This window comes from Bradysia coprophila, unplaced genomic scaffold (genome assembly GCF_014529535.1).
Source record: "Bradysia coprophila strain Holo2 unplaced genomic scaffold, BU_Bcop_v1 contig_75, whole genome shotgun sequence".
In the NCBI taxonomy this organism is placed as follows: domain Eukaryota; kingdom Metazoa; phylum Arthropoda; class Insecta; order Diptera; family Sciaridae; genus Bradysia; species Bradysia coprophila.
The window spans coordinates 56,920-66,548 of record NW_023503989.1 but is presented as its reverse complement, the minus strand read 5'-3'; the positions used below and the strand labels follow the sequence as shown (position 1 = coordinate 66,548).

At 33.1% G+C, this 9,629-nt stretch overlaps 1 protein-coding gene across 1 annotated transcript in view; it reads left to right on the top strand.

Annotated features, from left to right (window-relative positions):
- Window positions 1-3,103: 3,103 nt before the first annotated feature.
- LOC119084524 (roundabout homolog 2-like) overlaps window positions 3,104-9,629 on the top strand; it is a 53,869-nt gene continuing 47,343 nt past the window's right edge. Inside the window, exon 1 of the mRNA XM_037194537.1 lies at window positions 3,104-3,558. The gene's annotated coding sequence lies outside the window, so the exon portion shown is untranslated. The remainder of the gene's footprint in view (window positions 3,559-9,629) is intronic.

Here is a 9,629-nt window from a genome sequence, read left to right as displayed (position 1 = left end):
CTCTAAAAATATGGTACAGCAAACGTGTTTTTCAAAGTGGAGAGTTAGTTTAAGATAAAGAGACTGAATTTTCAAGTTTTTAGCCCCGTACGAAGTACTGGGGGCTTATAAGATTAATATGCCGTTTGTAACACGTCGAATTGGAAGCAGACAGTAAGGGCAAAGCATTTGGTTATGTTCATAGATGACGAATCCGCAATAAAAAAAATGTCCGTCCGTCCGTCCGTCCGTCCGTCCGTGACCCCTCTAGCTAGAGTAAATCACAACCTTTTTTCAAAATTCTTTTTTTCCCCGATTGGTATCGACAAAAGTAAGGTCAAGTTCGAAATGGGCATGGTAGGGTCGGCCCCTCCAGAGCTAGGGCCCTATAGGTGTTTTTCAGTCTTTCGACGATATCTACCGAAATACGCACGCAATAGCTGCTTGTGATATATCAAATGAAAGGTATTGACGAGTAGAACAAAGTTGCTGAACATTGTTTTTGGGTAAGATGTAACGTGGGCTTGTTGGGAGGGCTCAAAGGTCGTTACTCAGCCCTAAGTGTTTTTTGCACATAAAACGAGTAAATCTCATCCGATTTTGCTAGTTTTTGTTTCATTTGAGGGATAATTGAATGCCGAATAGAATGATGGCAAAAAATTTTGGGTTTCTAAAATATTGTCGTAATTTGTTGGTTTTATTTGAGAGGTACTTCGTACGGGCTTTCGTAATTGCGCTATGCGCAATTTTAAAAATGAACAGTTTCAGTAAATTTGACAATTCCCAACTTGACTTGCATTTTGGTAACAGACGCATTAGAGGGTTGTAGACGTATTAGGGTTCCGGGCTTATTAGGGCTACGGACGTATTATGGTTGCGGACGAAATAGGATTACGGGTTGTACGGGGCTAAGTCGCAGCAAACGCTCCGACTGTTCTGATGCCTTGTTTTTTTGTGAACTATGAGAAAAGTGAGTGTTTTCGAAAATATTGTCATTAACCCATTGCAATCAATCACCGTTCCTGGAACAACTTATAATCGTCTCCATCTGATATTGAAGTCTTCTCCTCTATCACGCTAACCATTCCCATATTTAATTGTTTTTTTTTGTTCAAATTTATTCAAATGATGTGTATTGGAATCAAATTTAAATTCTTCGCGCTACTTTGCCCACCAATTCTCACACTACCAAACATTTCGTATTTCATGTTGGGACCACATATTTTACTATAGGTATAATTACTCTTAGTTTCCTATGGTAAGAACTTTAGATTCATGAACTTTAAAGTTAAACCTGAACATGAATACTTTTTTATGATTAAAATATTTTCGACGATTCTTGAGCAATGTAAAATTAGTTCGACGAAATTAGTGTAACAGTAATTTGCGAGTCTATCTGGTGAAGGCTTTTTTATGCTTTTTTGCCTGTTGTAGCCCGAACAAGTTTGGTGGTTTTTCTGAAATTTTCTCTGGTTTTCGATACCTTAATGTACATACTACTGTACAGCAACGCGAGTTTGACATATATTTCTTAACGCATGCTCAGAGGATTTTTTTTGGGAACGAGAGGTTTCCAGCACGAGCCGGAGCATAAGTTAGGAACAACGTTTTGTTTATAGTGTGTCGGAAATAGGCGACGAAGTCGCGATATTTCAACACTACAGTTGGAGAAATATAGATTTCAGTATTTTTAGAGATATCATCGTTTCTCTCAAGGTAAATATAGTGAGGAGGTAATGCCATATATAACCGAATCAGATGTGCGGTGGCACGAAAGTTCGATATAAACGCCATCTCATCCCTTCGTTGAAAGCAAAAAATGGAATAGAAAGTCGGGCCATCTGTTGTGAGATAGCAAAAATATTTTTGTGAAATACAAGTAAATCGTAGTCAACCATTTTAAAAAAAGATGTCGTTGACATCGAACTTATGTGCTAGGCCGCGCGTCTGAATGGCATTACCTCCTCACTATATTTACCTTGGTTTCTCTAATTCTATCAATTGCCATTTGAATTTGAAATAACATGCGAAATGAGAGAATACAGAAAAACGATGAAAACGACGATGCCTCTTAAAATTCCGAAAACTATATTTCTCCGACTGTAGATAAACAATAGTTTGTTTTCAGACTTTTTCCAATTGTTTTTAAAGTATCAAACTTGCGAACCTGTAAAGACAGTCAACGGAAAAATAATTTCAATACACACATATTTTCACGTGCAGCATGATTATCGAGGGGCTTACTGAAAAAAAATGTCGCAAACGTAGTGTGTGAATGACGATATTTGGATGAATTTTATTCAAGTTGTTGTGCAAATTGATCTTACGTCCAAATTAAATTAAATGCAGATTAAAATGGTAGAGTGCTTTTATTGAGTGAATGCAAAAACGGGTGTAATGGTAGAGTGCTTTTATTAAGTGAATGCAATTTTAATGATAGAAATATCGAAACCATGACAACACAGGCGGAATATAAAAATACCATCGCGATGCATCGGTCGGAATGAAATTCAAAACGGTCGAAATCGTACTTTCATATTACCAACACCATAGTGAAATCACTGAAAGGACACTGAATTCCAATAAAATAAGCATTTTTCGAAGAAAAAAAAACGTTCGGAAAATAGGCCCACCAACAGCCAAACATCTCTCAACACCACACAAGACACGTGTGTGCGATAGATACTAAAACAAAACTTGTGAGGGGCATATCAGACTCAAAATTTATTTAATGTTGAGATGTAATAATGTTGCAGCTGCGTAATAATAAATTCTTGTTCTCACATTTTCAACGAATTTTTTTCTTTGATTTCTCAATGACATTTTGCTTACAAATGCGCTACTCTTTATCGCTCTCTCTTTGTGCAATCAGCTTCCCCATTTTCTTCTGCTTTTTCCATCGTTCTCTGCATATGCGGTTCCTACCCATACAAGTGAAAGATTTGATTTGGTTTCTCATTTTTTTTATTTCCATTCAATCTCATTATAGGTAATGGTAATATACAAAAAGTTGTACGGTTCGATTTACACGGACGCTTAACATTTGAAATTGTTTTATATGTGTGCGTATGCTCTCTCAGAAAGAAGTGATTTGAATGAGCAGTTTTTGGTTTACAATATATGCAGTTAGTTGAGCTTTGGCTGCCGGTGAATGAAGTCGTTTGGTCCAATAAGAACGTTGTGAAATTTGTGTATTTGGACGAATTTATTAGAAGATTTTCGTTTCGTTTTGTTAAATTCGGTGTCCTGTCCAGACATAAAACATCTAAGCAAAGTTGTATTTTCGTAAAATAATTTGCAGATTGCAAATAAAAGAATTTTTTTTTTTATTTGAAAACTCTTTGACATACCAAAAAGTTGTGATACACGTCCGCAGTGTTAAATGTGTACTTCGGGGATAAAAATATCATTTCGGTAACGGTTTGAATATTTATGAGAGTGTAATATTTTTACTGATGAAATGAATGATGAAAAGTCTAAATAAAAGGATTATTTATCATGATTGGTGTGACACATTACATGGGATTAATTGAAAGAAACATTTTACTAAACTTTTTTGTTTATAAAATGAAAATCTGAGTGAGTAAATCTTAAATGAATTAAATTTGTAATAAATTTCAAGATTCTTAAAATGGCCTTTGATCTCTCGTACTAATGTTATATTGCTCATATATAATAAAACGTGTATTCCATACAGCACCCAGCAATTTGTATAGAAATGAGTGTATCTATTTTGCTATTATGTTTATTCTCCCTGAAAAAAATTTGTTCATTTCCTAGAGGAATATTACAATTTTTCAACATATAAACTGCGATAAATGTTTTTTTTGTCAGTCACGAAATAAATTGCTGTTATTTTATCTGAAACAAAAGTTCCGTTGGAGACATTTTATTTATTTAAATTAATTGAAGTAGGCAGGACACGAATTTGAAAATTTATTTTCTTTTGAATTGACCGACATCGTTGGTCGTTTACGTATGGTATATTGTAAGTAAGCAGTAAAATGTAAATCAAATAAATTGTGTGCTTAAGTAAAATTAAGACATTTATCTTATAATGTTTTTGGTTATGGTTTCGGGAAATGGGAAATGGCATGAGAAAGATCCTTAATTAATTCGAACACAGTGTATGTAATCTGGAATATCTTTACCTGCAATCAAATAGAATTACGTTTTTCGGGCAAGTGAAAATAGCAGTTTAATGTCTTAAGAGTGATGTCGCGAAAACATCGAACAAAATCTGCCATTTTGGTACAAGGGCTCATGGATATGCTTTCGGGCAATGTTTGGCATTTCAAGAAATTGGTAGTCTCCGAAACTATTCTCAAATGACACGAGGTGTACAAGAATTTAAAAACGTGAAAATAAGAAAATTTTAGCCACATCATCGGTCAGCTGTTGCATTTCTAATTAGAAAAGTATCTCAGAAACACCATTCCCATTTAAGAAAAATTAACAGACCTGAGATCATTTCTAATCACTTTACAGTGTGAAGAGTGTCATTGTTCTACTCCAGCCCTTAATCTACGTTGGCCTCTCACAGGTGGCAAGTATGCCGATAGTTATCAAATCTGTTTTTGTGTTGAGAGGCACCGGTACTTTGCCGAAAAGCATACATTAGGGCGATTTTTAAATACAGGATTTTAGTTTACTTTTGAAGATATCTTTCCATCAGAATCCTTTTTCAAAAATGTACGACCGCAATTCCGACCACGAATGTGTTAGCTTTCAACAGAAAATATATTTGGTTGTAGCAATTTGACCAGCTCTGAGAACAATGAGCAGTTTATGAAAATTTCATTAAACTGCTCACTTTTCTCAGAGCTGATCAAACGACTACAACCAAAACTAATTTTTATTTAAAGCTAACAGATTCGTGGTCGGAATTGCGGTCGCACCTTTTTCAAAAAGAATTCTGATGAAAAGATATTTACAAAAATGAAATACGAAACACGCAAATGTAGGCTACAATTTTATCTAAGTACCGGTACCTCTTAATTTTGATGATCCGAGTTCAATAAACAAACGAAGACGCGAGGTTTCATTTTTATTTCGAGGTATTTCTTGTACATGAAGTTGAAAAGAACGATTTCCGACTTCGACGCCTGTGGTAATGTGGCGTCGCGTGTAACATATACTATGCACGTCTGGCCGAATGCTCATTTTGACGAGTGGTACTTTGTGATTTCACCGTATCGATGCAAAGATATACCCGAACTCCATCTCCGATCTGATGCATAATGTACGTTTTACCACACACATAAAATCTATCATTTGTATTCGCGTGCATTTCCATTCATTGCTTTGTACAAAACGACTTGTTTAGAGCTTATCAGTTATTTTTTTGTTATTGTCGATAACAGATGAGACACCGGTAAAATGTTAAATTTTATCATTCGATGGAATATTAACATTGAAATTAACATTTTTTCAATTTTTTTTAATTTTTCCCATTCAAAATTATTTTTTTTGGACCTTGCGCCCTCCCTAGCGCACTCAGATTTTGAAGTCTGGCTACGGTCCTGCATTGTAGTTATGGAATTTTTTTCAAAAATCCGTTCACATCACAAAAACCTAATGTTGAATGCAAAATTGAATTTTTTTCATGTCGGGCTCTTGATAAAACAGCTGTCTAGTTACATAAATTGCAAACGTTAATTAATTGTTTATTGTAAATAGTAAAATCTAAGTGCTAATGAATCGTAATGAATCTTTTTAAAATCATCTGGGACGCTTGTTTAGTAAATGTGGCAAATAATATGTACGTACAAATTTTGGCACACTTTTGCGTTGTTTTCAAATTTTAATGACAAAATGTAGTTAAATTCATATTAATAAACTGCGCCGTTCATTTGATTTTAAATGATTTTTGTCTGGTGAAAATTTACGATAATTTGAGCACATTTTTTGTCAATTTTATTTATAGTCTTCTGATCTTTTTATATTTTTAAATAAATAACTCAATTACAGACAGCATCTGAAAACACACATCTCAATTTCATTTCTTGTCGGGAAAAAATGTAAACGAATTTAGCCTGATCTTTTCACCTAAATGTATTAAGTATAGTAACATCCCAATGCACATAAAAACAAATCTACAATTTATCTCGCTCACTGTAAACAATATTTAAATTAAATATACGTGTTTATTGTTTTAGCGCCGCACTATAAATTTTAATAACAGAGCATTAAAACGCATCCATCAATGTGGGCTATAATATTCCAATTAAAAATAATAAAATAAATTTTTTGATGAGTTTCCATGCCTAATGCCAAGTCAACGTAATGTTCATATACATGAATAAAAAGAAACAAAAAGAAGTAGACAAAAAAAAACATGAAGAATGGAGAGCTAACAATGAAACTGCAAGTTTAGAAGATGTAATTTAAACGAAATGCAGAGGAGGTTGGGATTAAACATAAAAGCCTATTATGAACGTGTATCTAATGGCTTGTACGCCTGTTGGAAATAAAAAAAAATACCGACTGAATCTGATTTAATAATTTAATATTGAATCTTCTACGTAGCATTAACTGTACTTTTCATTTTATTCAATCAATAATTGAATAATTAAATTGTATGAAAATGTATGTAATGCTGATGTTGCGTTCTGCTATTTCTAAGCTCAGTAGCAATAGCATTTGAATGGATCTTAGAACTGAGATTCACATTTATATAATTATTATGATATCAAAGATAATCGTGAAATGATCAAATTTAATACAATTTTAATGATTAGAAGAAAAGGATTACGAAATTTTTACCACAGTCTGTTCACCTAGTTTTATATAATGTTAGGCACAATATTTGTTTTCGTTTTAAATGCACCTTTCTAGCATCTCCTCCTAGGTACCTCCAAAAGAAGTATACAAACTAAAATTTACTACAAACTCATCCCAGTCCGAATAAATGACATAAATAGGTCGAGGTCACAAGCAAATGTTTTTAACATTGATAAATATAGCACGTTCACATGCAAATTTTCATTAATTTTCATAACAGTAATTGTACTGAACATTGAATTTATGTTAGTCGGCTCACAAAAACACGAAAAGTCTTTCTTCTTTTTTCTCATAATAGAACATTTATGATGCTAAACGTAAAAGAATGCTGAATGCCTAATGTTATCCATATCAATCAATTAATAAGAAATATCTTTGTCGTTACAAGTAGTAAGGCAAAGAAAGTTGAAAAGTTCTTGTGATAATTGTTCGTACGTTCAGTTCAAAAATAAAACTGACAAAACTGTCAAACCTGTACTTGATCAATGTCCATCAATTTTATTCGAACAGTAAAATTAACCCCATAGAATAGAATCGAGCCCACATTGATAGTGGAAGATATGAAGTTTGTAAAGCTAGCGAGAGTCCAAAAATCTTCATACAATTATATGAAATTTACGATATCTCCACCGGCTCGCGTATAATAATAATTTACGCGTGTGTCTTGGCCAGCAAGACTTAAAAGCAAGTGTGTTCAAGCCCGAACGAAGTATGTCTGCCCCAACACATGAAAAATATATTACTGGTCAATACAAACTGAAAACCAGAAGACAAAACCTTTTCGTTCACATTACCTTTCCTTTTGAATGATTATATAAGATTAAATGTGGGTAAACGAGGTAACATAACAAAAAAAGAAATGAATTTACATATACGGGTATCAGGAAAAGGGAACTACCACTTGTCCACTTTTACTCATTAAACACATTTCCTTTTCGGGTCCTAATCAAGATTCAATTGATTCATAATGAACTTTGCACCACATAAATAAATATTAATCAACGATTATCGTTTCACATTTCATTAAAATAAACATTCTTCTGAAGAAACCACATCGTATCGTATGTGGCCTAAATTACATTCAATTGAGATAACAATACAAAAATTACAAAAAAGCGTAGAAAAAGAAATTATAAAAAATCATCTCGCATATTGTAACTCTATTATTTAGAAACATAATATTGTAGCATATGTTCACATTGGTCTGGAAATGCTCGAAACATATTCTTATAGCTATAACATTCTTGTACAACACTTGCCACGAACGGAAAACATGGAAATAAGACCAAAATTCATTTATGATGTTCATATTCAATTTTCGTATGAGATTAAATCGACGAAATTCATTGAATTATTTATTTTTTTTTAACACTTACATTATAAATATACAGAGGAGAACAAAAAACTATGTTATGTTCAGCGGTTCAGTGCATCTTGGCCCATAATAATTCAATTAAAATAATAAATCGAAAATTTATGAGCCTAATTTTCATTGGAAGCGTACGTTTATGCATGGTGTATTATACATACGTGGTTAATGGTGAAGATGTTTTTTGGATATTTAGAGCGCACATAACTGTTCGAAATCAAATGGCTATTAAATTGAGATGGGTATAAATATGCGTCTCTGGTAAAACATTATTTTTTAAGTAAATTTTAGTGGAATAAGAATCTTCAGAACCAAAACCAAAAAATAATATTTAGATAATCTTCAGAAAATAAAACTGCTTTTCTGAGTAAATAATTGAAATATTTGTGAAAGAATAGGAGGTCCACTGTTCAAGTAAACACATAAATTCTTTTCTTTTTTTGTTGGATTTTCAGTCGATACCAACTGCTCCAATATTGATTAATATTTTCAGCTATTATTCAATTATGTTTTAATGAAGTATGATAATTACACAGCTGTACCAACGGCGCTGAAAAAAATCGTCCGCCAAGTAGGTGGCGCTATGTGTTACGTATAAAGTTTTTGTTTCAACAAATAAACTGATAAATTCTTCGAGTTTTGAATATACTTAGTTAGATTTGACCTGTCAGGACACATCGATTCAAATTGACAATCGGGCCGACGGTAAAATGCGAAAAATTTCAACATGTTTTTCTGAAAGCCACAACAAAAAATTTCGTTCACAAATTTCTAGCGGCTTATAACACTAAAAAAATCAGTATAATTTGAACGAATAATATTTATCATACAATGGCATGCCAAATTATATCTCGAGGTGTAAAAAAATTTAATTCAAGTACACAAGATAATTTCGTCTAAACAATAATAACTCTCGATACACACGCAGTTAAAAGAAACAGTAATTGCAAACACTTGCTTCTTATTCAGCTTCTTAATTTTGAAAATGAATGTACATTGGGCAAAATTACAATAAATTCACCAATATAAAATCGACAATCAGCAATCAACTCAATTAATCAAATTGAAATTAAAAATTCATACCCGCTGGGCAGCTCAGAATAGAGGTAGATTAAATTGGTAAACTCAACAAAAACACAAAACATTTATATTTTACCTCTCCATTTAAAAAAAACTTATCCTTCGGACTAACACTTTACGTATATTTACCAATTTTTAGCCCCGTACGAAGTACAAAGGGGCTTATAGGATTACGATGCCGTGTGTAATTGATGGAATTCGAAGCAGACGGTAAGGGCAAAGTGTTTGTCTATGTGCATAGATAACGAATCCGCAATAAAAGTTTTGTCTGTCCATCCGATTTCAAAAAAAATAATTTCCCTGAAAGGTAGTTGAAATAGTGAGGCTAATTTCGAAGATATGCGTGAGTTAGGGCCGCCTAAGTGTTTTAAGGTCTTTTGGGGATATCTACGCCAAAATAAACGATGGAAATAAACGG